The sequence below is a fragment of the Pinus tabuliformis genome, chromosome 3_1, assembly GCF_031772625.1.
Source record: "Pinus tabuliformis cultivar Carrire ecotype Pingquan chromosome 3_1, CPIR1, whole genome shotgun sequence".
NCBI classification, from domain to species: Eukaryota; Viridiplantae; Streptophyta; class Pinopsida; order Pinales; family Pinaceae; genus Pinus; species Pinus tabuliformis.
In genome coordinates, this window is record NC_142301.1 from 464,305,427 (window position 1) to 464,318,047 (window position 12,621).

The window sequence follows — 12,621 nt, forward strand, 5'->3', positions numbered from 1 at the left end:
CCCTTATCCTACCTCCATACTCACTCCTTCACCTTTTTCTCTCCATCCATCCTCCAAAATCCCATTTCTGAACAACCTGTAGAAAATTACAGACATCCTGTAGAACCCCTGCAGACTTCCTATAGAGGCTCATGAATGAGGTTTCTTGATAGCCAAATTCTGTGAAACTCTCTGGAAGGGTGTTAGGGACCCCTTAGGTCCTCTCTGAACATTCCCGACCTCCTCCAAGAATTTCCTCTCGCCAATCCATCTCTGCACAGTAAAAAACAATCAAATCGCATGCATGATAATTCTGGAAACTGATTCAAAAATACAAAAAGATGTTTTTTTTTTTTTTTTTTTTTTTTTTTTTTTTTTTTTTTTTTTTTTTTTTTTTCAGATGTTACTGTATAAGTAGCTTAGATGCATGTACTTACCTTCCTAGAAGTCAATGGAATCTCTTCCAGTAGCTTGCATCCTCTTTCTTGCATCAGTAGGGCTAGCTGGTAAAATTAGGGTTTGCTAGGGTTTATGTTTCCTTTCAGTGTTCCAGTTTCTTTCTGCAAGTAGAACAACCTTCTTTGAGTTAGCTTTTGTCCATCAGTTAAAAAGCTTCTTCTCAGAGCTCATAGAAGTTAGCTTAAGCCCCTAGCGGACTTGTGCCAGCTGACCAAGTGATAGCTGCGGCAAGAGCTAGTACTTGTGCATACAACACCGTCGCTTCCAAGTTTGTTACAAACTACCAGGTTGATAAAAGTAAAGAAGGGAGTCCCAGGATTTGCAACATTATTGTTGCAATACTGGAGCTCACCAACGAGACAACTCAATTCTTGTTAAAACTCCATTTCAACAGTGAAGGGAGTATAGTTGCATTGGAACACCTTGATAAGTTTTGGTGTAAATGTACCAAGTGTAACATTATTGATTTAAATTTTTTTATGTGGGTTATTCACTTTCACATTTAGTGGAATAATCAAAGACTAGTTTCAAACGTTTCCACTCCATTTTATTTTTATTTGGTTTCAATTTGTGGAAGACTTTTTATATGATTTTGAAACCTATGATACAAATAATATATGGGAGGAATTAATGGTTTTTCTATTCGAGGACGATTCATCTTTAGAGAGATTTGCAGAAAAAATCCATCATGTTCATTTTAAATTGCGTCTTAATGATTTGTTTGTTATGTTAGATATGATTTATGATGCTTTTCCCCTTTAAATGATCTAGATTCAATTGCATTTGGTATATTAAACAAATATCATAACATCATAACATGAATATTCTTTACAAATTAAGATGGATCTTTAGAAAATCTACATTCTCAAAGTTCCATTAAACAAGTATGAGGGGTAGAATAAGTTAAGCACAACTTTATTTATGAGAAAACTAATCTCTCTTTAGAACAATCTTTTTTCTAGGGATATAATAAAAGAGGGTTTCATTATTAACAAAAATGTTTTTTTCTTTTTTTAATTCCCACTCTAATATGTTCCTATATTCAATCGTTAAAGAATATATAAATATTGATCTTAATTGTACTAATGTACTAATAGAACAATTTAGGGATATTGAACCTCCTTTTGGAAAGGAAACTATTAATCTTAATCATCAAATTACATCTAATTTTCACGAAATATTAGATGTTTTCCATGAAGTTTCTCATGGATATTTTGACTTGTGAGAGGTACAAGAGGGAAACCTTGATGATCATATAATGTTTCATTCTTCATCACCTAAACATAATGAACATGATGAGGCAAGCCAAGAGGCATCTCTTGAAAATGTCTTTAATCATAATTGTGATGGCTCAAGATAGCCTTTTCATATCCTTATCTCCAATTCTTTTTACTCTTTGTATCTTGATATTTTCATAGATGTTGATGCACATCATGGAAAATTTTAGGGGCGAATGTTCGCCCTTATGCGAAATTAAGGGGTTTTAAATTTTTAGTGGGCGAATTGTTTGTATCATAGTACATTTTTACAAATCGCCTCAAATAACCCACCTTATTTTAAGGGAGAGGGTAAAAAAGGTAAATTTAGCCCTTGAAATTAGGAGTTACAACCTTCCATTCGCCCTAATTTTCAAGAATAGGTTTTATTTAAGTGAATCCTATGGGCCAAATACCATATTTATAAAAGCGGTATGGTAAATAAATAAAACATTTTTTATATTTACTCCATAAGTGACCTTATATACATGCAAGGGTGTAAACAAATAAAATTATAAATAAATTGGAGGTATGGTAAATAAATAAAACTTCTTTTTATATTTATTCCATAACCCTCTTTCTATTTATGAAGGCTCCAAAAAGAGGTTTTATTTAAGTGAATCCTATGCGCCAATTACCATATTTGTAAAAGAGGTATGGTAAATTAATAAAAATATAAATAAACGAGAGGTATGGTAAAAAAATAAAACATTTTTTAATATTTACTCCATAATTCACCTTATATTTAGGAACACTAAAAAAAATGCGTTATATTTAGGTGAAACCTAAGGGAAAAATACTATGGGCCAAATATCATAAGCTAGATTATTATTAATACCATGTAAACAAACATTATTAACCCTAATATTAGTATTAATAAAAATAAAAATGGCACATGGTATTGACCCATGGTATTCACGTGGAATGTAGCCTATTTAAATGGGGGAACTAAACTAGCATAGATCCATCTTTACTTTGGATCTACTAAGCATCGAGAGGGATCAAATATCGTGATATGCAACTAACATAGAGTGAAAAAATATTTTATCCCTCTCGGGGCTTGGTGGATCAAGCGTAAAAATGGATGTTGTAATTTAATGTATGTTAAACATTTTAACTTGGTTAAAATAAAAAATAAAATAAAAATCAATTATTAATTTTATTAATTTTTATAAATTACTAATAGTAATTTTTAAGCTCCAGGTTTATGATAACCCATGGTATTGACCCATGGTAATACCATGGTATTCATGTGAGCATAGACTATTTAAAGGGGAAATTCTATCATCTTAGATCCATCTTAATTATGAGTCTACCAAGTGCTCAGAGGGATAAATAGATTTCATCCCTCTAAGCGTGGTAGACGTGGAGTTAAGATGGATATAGGTTGGTTTTTATTATAATGAAGATATTAAATAGAGTTAGGAAATTATATTGTAAAATTTTTTAAGGTGAATGGTTAAGGCTACATTTAGTCACTTCACAAAATTTAGTAAAAAATACCAATATCTCCATTAATATTGGTTTTTAACTTTTTCTGATTTAACAAAAAAAATTCAAAACAATGAAACCTTATCACTCTTTCTGCATCACCCTTGCAAAAGATTTTTCACCATTTTTCAAACATTCTTAATATGATATCTTCATGAAAAAGTTTAGGTACCGATGTTGGATTAGTTGTTTGAAAAATAAGCTAGTTTGTACAACCTTTCATCTTCTGTGCTATTCTTAGTTTGTCCTAATGATCTGTAGGGGTTGGAGCCACTGCACCATATTTTCCTACAAGGTGGAGATTGTTCACCAAAAAAGAAATTAATCTACATGTTACAACGTTGTTAAAAAATGTGAGACCTATGAGGGTAGTGAATTATGCTAATAAGAAATTTAGATTGGGAGAGACATAATTAAATTTTATTATTTAATTGAAGATTTCCAATTAAAATAATAATAAATCTACATTTATATATTCATATATTGATTGGAAGGATTCTCACAATGGTCACTTATTTCAATTATATCCCCTTCAAGGCTTTGGGATACCTAATACTTTCTTATATAATATAGTTGGGGCTTGCTACTTGTTGGCGTGTTGGGGTAAACAAACTTGATGTGTTTTTTTTATCTCGTAGTTGGAGTCTATGGAATAAGAAATAAGTTTGATAACTTGAAAAAAGTGGTAGCTTGACAAAAGTTGCAGAGAAAATATTAATGTCTCCTACCTTGACAAAACTCGTTGTCAATATCAACACCTACAAGAAATTTGTTGTGGAATATTATCAAAACTAATAGAAGGATATGAAAGAGTGTATTGTAAGAACCTTGACAAACATGACCACTGAAACTTGGAACATTGTTTGTAGGAAGAGAAAATTATGTTTCTTTTTTCCAAACATGTATGTTAGTATATTACAGTTTAATGAATATGTTTTCTTATTATCATATATGGTTTCATACTTTAACAAAACATTTGCCAAGACTTCACAATGTTTTATTATTCAGTAAAAGATTTGCCAAGTTCTTACAAGATTTTATAATTTAGTGAAACATTCTCCATCATTGTACAAGATAATATAATCTGGTGAGAGGTTCGCCAAAAAAATTATATATACATATTATATTATTGATAAAATCACCTCCCATTTTTCCTATGTATCATGGGGATTAGCCCATTTATTATACATATAAATTTAGGGTGGTTCTTAAAATTTTCCCTGATGCACATTACTCTTTATCTCACATGGTGCCATCACAATCCGATTCTTTAGATATGATAAATATAGGTGATGCAACTATCGAACATGATGTTTATGAATTAGAACATGATCCACCTTCTCTTCAACCATTCACACGAAAAAAATGTATGTTGCAAGAAGACTTTATTGATCACTCACCTTTCCTTGTTGAGCTAGAGTATCTCACACATGCTATTCATCCATTGATTGAATTAAACCTTCATGCTTCCATTTTACATCTTGAACCAATTAATTTAATCAATAGGCGGGCTCAAACCAATGTTTTCAATTCTCTAATGAATCCTCAAAAGATACATTCCATTTCAAAAATTAAATCCCCTAAGAAATAATTTCCATCTCAATTTGTATGGAAGGATAGAAGAATGGTTTAAGGATTCATATTTTCAAAAATTTCGTGAAAACGGTAAGGTTACACTAGATTTGTTTCTAAATAAAGATCATAGAGGTAAGCATGACGTGTTTATGTTTGTTTTTGAAAAACTCCAATTCATTTTACTAATTTGGAACTTCTTTATCTTTGTTGGACTGGGGCAACCTCAATGGTTACATTGGAAATATGACTTTACTTAGCATTGTGACCATTGATTAGCTTAAAATTGGTTAATTAGGTAGGTTTATTTTCTTTCATTTTCTTGAATAATAAAGATATGAAATCATGATAATGTCCATCTCAGTACTAGCCATCATCACGACACCATCAGGTGAGTTTATTTAACTTTGTTTTCTTTGCCTTTTATTCTTGTTTATTATTAATTGTTTAATAATCATCAAACAAGATTTTCTAGAATAAAATAATCGTTCATTAAACCTCTCTAATCAAATTTAACCATTATGGCTCTCATTTTCTTTGAAATGAAAATCACAACTACACATTTACTTTCGGCTTGTTTAGCATTTGATTTCTTTGGTGCACAATAAAAGGTTAAATCATCAAACATCTCACACAATGTCCAATCAAACTTTGAAAGAAAATTATAAACTTTTCATAATTTCATATTATCCCTAAACTTTGATCCTTTCTATCATTTTTTGCTTGCAATTTGAATTATACATTGATGAGTGTTAATTTGCTTTTGGACTATTCTTTTATTTTGATTTACTTTGGAATTTGTAGGTTTCCCTAGTCCTTCTCTCTAGTTTGAATGGGGATGGATTTCATCATTGTTGGGTTCTCCTTGGCATGATCATTGGGAAAACAATAAATGATTTATTACATATAAACGAAATCTTATCTTGAAGGAAATATTTTTAAGAATATGTCTCTCTTATGCTGACACTCAAATCTCCGATTAGTTAAGTCCCTGCTTTGCAAACTTGTTATTGCATTATGCTCAATATTTTCCTGAGTATATCCATTATTATTTAAAAGATTTGTCTTTAACCCAATAAAAGGATCTTTACATGATGGTTTACTTTATAAGTTTATTGTTTTTTAGATACTGAGACTAACTAGTAGAGATTAGCCACTAAAAATGTTTCACGCCATCACTTGCTATTAAGGAGCATACTAACTTTCCTATCTATTAATTAATCTCTTGCATATTAATAGTTATAATAGTTTGATATTAACCATTGACCAGAGTATAGGAGGTCTCATCATGAGCTGCCCTACAATGATCATGGGTCGTAACAAAGTGACATTACCACTACTGGTCACGAAGCCAGGCTAATGGATCTCTCATAATACTGAAAGATAAAAGGTCTAATAATGAGCTGATTATTTAACTTTGGTTAGCTCTCATGAATGATACTATTGTTACCTTGTTAGTAAGCTAAGGTAGTGTTATTCTGTTGATTTCTAAGAAATTTCATGAACAAGAAAGTAAAGTGGTATGAAAACTACAAATCTATAACCAGTAGATGGGATAAAGGCATCTCATTTCGATTAAAAGGAATCCTTATTGATGTTGTAGATTTGAGATGGCACCAATTTCTATGCTTGTAGTATTGAAGTTGAATTAACACTAAAGTTTACTTGGTTTCTTGGTCTTTTCCTAAACTCATTACCGGTGAATTTTATTGATTGAACATTAAAGTTGGCATGTTTAGAAGTTCAAAATTTTAACCACACCATTTAGGGACAAATCTTATAGGTTATTTGGGAATTAGTATCCCAAGACATTTAATTATTTTTCCTTGATTATTATTCAAGTCTTTTTATGAGAGATAAGTGGCTCACCCATTCAGTCACCATTTCTTGGCCTACCAACATCTCCCCTACATTTTGGTTAGAATGAAGGGGCTCCCATTATTAATTTTGAAACATTCACCATTCACCATTTCTTGGCCTACCAACATCTCCCCTACATTTTGGTTAGAATGAAGGGGCTCCCATTATTAATTTTGAAACATTCACCATTCTAGTTGAACATCATTATTGATGGTTTCCCTATCCTTACTTATCCTTTATGATTTTGGCTCCTTTGAGGTTTGATTTTTTCTTGGCACATTTTATGATTGGATCATTGAGGTTATTACTTCAATTGCTTGGTCTCTAATGTTTTTCACATCATTTTTTACGAGCTTATCTACCTTCGCTTATAAAAAAAATTCTCCCATAATTCATAATTTGCTTCGTTTTGACAACTTGCTTGAGAAGCCTTATCTACTTGGATTTCTCTCATCGTCTTGGAAATATGATTTACCTCCATTTGAGTTTACATACATAATATATATAAGAAACCATTTATTACATATTTCCATTTGATAATTATAAATATAACATGTACATGTTAACATATTAATAAATATAACTGGTCTATATACATATACTTATTATGATAATATAAAAGTAAGTAGAATAACATAAAGGAATGTAGTGCTTTGGTACTAATTATTTGTATATATATACCGTCATGAGACCGACAAAAAAAACAAATAATAATAAATAAACAAATAAATAACATGTATATTATAGTATGTATGTGGTTTTGTATAAATTTATAAACATACTATATGACACAAAAGGGAAAAACGATAAGGGCATAAAGTATGAAAGTTTTATGTATGTTGTATATTAGTTTTGTGAAAACTCATGTGGACTTTTTATCGAAACATATTTTTTCCTTGCCCGCAATGCCAATAGGAAACCAAAGAATTATCCACAAACTTGTCCATCATCAAAACTTGTCAAAACAACATATGTGATGTATCATACCGTTAAAGCTAGTGACACATGTAGCTCCCAAAGGTGTGATATAAACAAGAAACCGCTATTCGTAATTTTTTAACATCCTCCTACAAAATTAACCTTTGTCTAAATATCCAATTGTTATTTTATTTTACCATTTGATTGTTATGTGATATATGATCGAGATTATGTGTTTTTCACGAAGTTTATGTTACAAAGATGGAAACAAATATTTCTTAATAATCCATAGTCTCTTTCAGTGATAGGGTAATGCTACAATATGAAAAAAACTTTTTAATTGACCAAATTGTATGACAAATGTTTCCCGACAATGCCAAAATTTTACAGCTCGTGACTCTTGCCACAATGCCTTTGCAAAAGTCACACTTCATGTTCAGTTTAATTTAGTAGTCCTATCAATAGAGGGAATGAAAAAAGTCACCACATAAATCACAAATAACTACTACAAATCAAATGAACCTCATTCCACATTTTTTAACTTCTACCCATTGGGTTTTCTCATAAGTAGTTTCACTCTCTCACTTCAGTTATCTAACTTATCAACAAATTAACTACGTAGATTAAGGGATCAAGGTATTTGTAACACATCTCGCAGAGGGAAATCCCTATACCAAATCACTAGAAACTGAATTTGTGTGAATTTTATTTCATTATAATGTTCACATGGCATATATTGGTGATATTTTTTTCATTCTACCTAGAGATAATTACTCCCAGCGTTTCCCAAACTAATAGTCCTTTCAAACTAAAATATTCACATAGACTTCAACAATGTATTTTTCTTTTGCTGGATTGTTTTGGGTATGATATCAAACTACAATTTCGTAGAAAATTCACAAAAAATATGAAACAAATCCCAATAATTTTTCCACTGTATCCGACCACGAGCTTTTCAAGGAAGTTTCTATAGTAGATGGACAACATCAATGATTTCAATTACTTGTTTTTGTATATCCAAGTAGTTGGTTAGAAGCTGCAACCTAGAAATTCGTTATTACATTTCATTATTGATATTGTCAAGGGCACACTCCTCTCACATATTTTTACTTTTGATCATTAAAATCTTTTAATTTTTCTATACTGAGAATATTTGTTATCATCAAACTAGTTTTTATATTTTTCTATTTCGAGAAGAACAAAGATAGGGAGAAGAATAAAATCAAGATCAAAACTAAGTCTGTTAGGCTTCCCAAGGTAAATTGTTGACATGAATTCAAATTAGATTTTCTTCCACATGTGAGATACTCAATCCATTAAAGGAAAAAATCAATTTACTAGAGGTGTTAGTTGCATTTTGAAACTTGGCATTGTATATGACAATTGCACTAGATTTAACCCAACAATTTTTTATTGTCTTTGCATGATGTGTCAATTTGTTGTGTTGTACCCTTTCAACAACTTTGATTTGATGAAATATGACCATGATATTTTGAATTCTAGTTTCTGGAACTAGTTTCCTTTTTGGGCCATTAACATTGTACATCGGGGGACTTGTTTGAGATATAAATTGAGCCTACATAGTTTGAGGGTGTATCAATACCAATAGTAAGAGAGCATGTATTCAAACGCTGAGACTATAGGTTCTAACATAGGATGGAAGAAGGAAAGAAATGGTGGATAAATTATACAATTACTGTGGAACTATTTGACGTAAAAAGAACTTGTAAGTGTTTTGATTTGATTTGACTCAATTAAGTAATACTTATATCTCTTTTATTTTCAATAGTCATTTTTTATTCATTATCTTCTTAATTTTATATAATTTTATTTCTCAAAATTATTAAGGCAAAACGTTATCGTTCTGTGACTTGGATTCGTGAACAAATATTGATTTTTTTGCATTTCTCCTCTATTGTGTTAATTCAATTCATACGTTTTTACATTCGATCATACATGCCCTTCAATGAATTGTGTCTTGAGGATAACATTGATTTGAATATTTCTCTAGTCTAGGTTCTTGTGAATTGTTTCTAGGGATTCAAATTCATGATAATGTTATTTTTATATGAATTGAATTGATACATATGCTATAATAGTTTCTAATTTATTATTTTATTTTGTTATTTATTTATTGAATTGTTTGGTAAATGGGTAATTGAAAGATAATTAAATTTAAATAAATCGTTATGGTTACCTTCTCAATTTACCTCGGTTGAGAATAATGATGGAATAGGATTAGATATTTCTTTAGTTATCTACATTTATGTTAAATTATTGATGTGAAATTCGAAAACAACTCTAGATTATTTTGGGTTTGTTTAAAAGATCAGAGGCTTGCATTACTATAATTTTCAGTCTTTTAATATATCACATTAAGAATCATCCATATTCTAAATTATAATTGGATTTCGTAATTTAGAATTAATATTTAGTTTACATCTTCAACATTCAACGTTGCACGAAGAGAAGACCGTTCATTATTTATTATTACTACCAGTTACATCAATTTCTAGTGTCTCTTATTTGTGTAATCTCTTACTAATTATTTAACTAGTAGACTAGTCATACTTAATGTAGAACATAGCTTAGGATTCATGTACATATAAATTAGATATACTTAGGATTCTCGAGGAAATTTCCTTCAGAAGAGGAAGAGATCCAAAGGCTAATGGAGCCTTTAAACCCATTAGAATTGACTATCCCAAGCAACTTGGGCTATCTGAAGAGCCTCGGTCTGAGTCACATCCCCTTTGTTGAAAAATGTCAAAATTCCATCAACAATACCTCTAGTTCTTGTCCAAAAATTTATTTTGTTATTGAATAAAGAAGGATAAATTATTTAGTTCAAGGTGTAGGTTGATCTATTACTACTTCTATGGAAGAAGTTGGCTCTTCTATGGTTGTAATATCAGACCTTTGTACCTCATTAAGATTTCTTCTACCAACAAAAGTTGGAATTCATGATATGGATGGTGATGTGGCTCTTACTGCAGGATATGCTCTAGGGGGTCGTTGGTGATGATGGAATTTAAGTTCTTCCTTTAACAAATCTACCTCTAGGGTCTCTTTCCTTATACATGTATTATAGAATGAATGAATTTTAACTTTTATGCATATAAAAATGAATGCATATAATAATGAGATTTAATTCAAAAACTATAGTTAGGAGGAACCTCACAGTGTGATGCATATGTTATTACCTATTGTATTTCCCTTCCGCTAGCCAAAGTTGCATAAATAAATGACATTCTAAATTGAAGTCTAATTCCTATGTGTACTTCCTCGACAAGGACACCAGTTTTTTTACTAATTCAATTGTTCTTTAAATTAGTTTACATTAAATTGTCAATCTAGGTACATAGACTTGTGAAGTACACTACACTATATGCCCTAGGAAATTAGTTTTCAAATATAGAAATTCGGTATTCTATGAATAAAAAAAATAGTGTTAAAACTATGGAAGTAAATGAAATTTATTTTATGAACGCATATGAGTTAAAGAATTTATTTACAAATTAAATACTAATCTATAATGTCATGAAACCTATGATACCCTTGGTGTTGTTGCTTTTAAATATATGATTATGTTATATTTAATTGTAAATATTGTTTAACTATTTCGTCATGGGGCCATGACCTAAGTTGTCTGAATTATGTAAGTAATTTTATGATGAATACATATTGTATTTCTTTTGGAAATGATATGAGAAATACTACATGACTAATGTGGGCTTCCTTGTTTTCAAATAATTTGTTAAGTGGTTAAGTCCAAATGTTGGACCTTCCAAGGTTCTCCCAAAAATTCCCTAGAACAAGATTGCCACAAGGGAAACAACATAATGGGAGAAAAATATTATGCTGTGTGGAAAGATAAGCTTAGTTGGAGAGAAATTCTATGTTGGTTAAAGAGATAAGCATAAGCACAGTGAGAGAAAAAGGTGTGCTTATGAAGGAAAAATATTAAGATAAGCTTAGGTGGAGAGAAATTATAGGTTTGGTAAAAATAAGCTATTTTTCCTATATTTTCGAAAAGAAAATCCTAGGAAAAAATGAGGATAGGCCTTAAAAGAAGGACACTACTAAAAATATACCAAGAAAAGAGCTAATAAATACCATTGCATGGAAAAACTTTAGAGAACCTTGGTGTTGGAGAAACCAAGAGGGAAGCAAGGAGCCTGACCTCAAGCAAAGTTTTTTGTGTGCAACTCATTGGTTGGGAGGAACATACCTTTCCTAATATCATTCCAAAAGGTATTCTTATTGTTCAAATAAGTTGGCATGTGTGCTTTTTATTGTTAAAAAAAGTTGATATATGTTCTTAATAGCAGACGTAATCATATTTTGAAGTCATATATTGGTTTTTTTTCCTAGAAAGTCTACTCTAGTAAGATTATTAGTGATGCTATCTCTAATTACATGGAATTAGTTTTTGAAGTTTCTAATTGTTAGCTTATGTTTATGATAAAATAACAAAATAATGGATTGTATTTAATGTTAATCAGGGAATTAATGGTATCTGCATATATAAGGATATATTAATATAAAATAAATATACATGTTACAAGGCATTTTGTCAGAGATATATTAGTATTAATACATTTGTACAAAATAATATTTGGTTCTTTGTTGGGTTATATGTAGCTATGTAAGGAGTAAGAATGTGTTGATATTTTATGCAGAAGCATTTTGTTTAGACAATTTAGATTGAGATAGTCTAGTCATGAACATCTGTTTTTTATACTCAACGATTGAATTAATTAGTATTTATTGTCTCTTTTTGAGTGTATATTTATATAATTCCTTAGGTTAATGGATATTGAATAGGAGTTGAATTTTATAGACCTATTGGTGATGTAGGAAACAAGAGTAATAATAGACTAAATGAAGTAGAATACCTATGAAAAGAACTAGAGTTGATGGTCATTAAAGTCAAGCAACTATTCAATACTTTTGATTATGGAACCATGAAATATAATATTATGAGGGATTTAAGTCCATGTAGTAAGAATTTGTACAATGTAAAATATCTACTATGGTAAGAGTTGAACTAAGTAAAGAAAACATTGAGTTAAGGATTATAATC